Source organism: Leucopleurus acutus (genome assembly GCF_964270905.1).
Source record: "Leucopleurus acutus genome assembly, chromosome: 17".
NCBI classification, from domain to species: domain Eukaryota; kingdom Metazoa; phylum Chordata; class Mammalia; order Artiodactyla; family Delphinidae; genus Leucopleurus; species Leucopleurus acutus.
In genome coordinates, this window is record NC_139159.1 from 6,201,820 (window position 1) to 6,202,584 (window position 765).

The following is a 765-nucleotide window of genomic DNA, read 5'->3' on the forward strand; positions in this document are numbered from 1 at the left end:
CTCCAGGATGACCTCCCATCACAAGGTCCACAGTAACCTTAACCGAATCCTTGAAATCCCTTTTGTCGTGTAAGGTGACCTGTCACAGGTGCCTTCTGCAGGCACCAGGGGTGGTCTCTTCTTCGCCTCATCCAACTTGTAGAGGCGGGTGGCATCCCTTCCCTTGCGGCCGTATCCCTCCACGTCTCTGCTTCTGTCCTGACATCATTTACTTCCGACTTTGATTCTCCTGCTGTCTTCTTACAAGCACCCTAGTGCTTACATTAGGTTCACACAGATAATCCGGGATAATCTCCTCATCTAAGGTATGAGTGAGCATCTGGGTGTGCGTCCTGGGACACAGTTTCTCTCCATCTGTGAACCTAGAGACCCAGGTATCTGCTCCCAATATAAGGGTTAGACAGGCATAGAATAATCGTTACAAACCTTCCTGTTCAAAAAAATAGAAACTGGAAGGGAAGGAGGAGGCAGCAGTGCCAAGCGATTTAGAAGTTCAGCCAGGCACAGTCCGTTAGGTTTCGGGGCCTGCGAGTACCTTCTGTGGCTCCCAGCAGCATCCCACAGACGTGTGGCTTTCCCTCAGGGTCTTTCCTTATACATGAAAGGTAGCAGGTGTCTGCAGCTGAGTACTTTGGTCAGCTTGTTTCTTGCCTGTGGAATCGTGGGAGGTCCAGCCATCTCTTTTCTTTTCATCCTGTCTCTGTCCCTTTTAGTTTAAGACGGCAGTGTCTGTGGTCTTCTGTGCCTGTTACAGAAGTTGCTGCA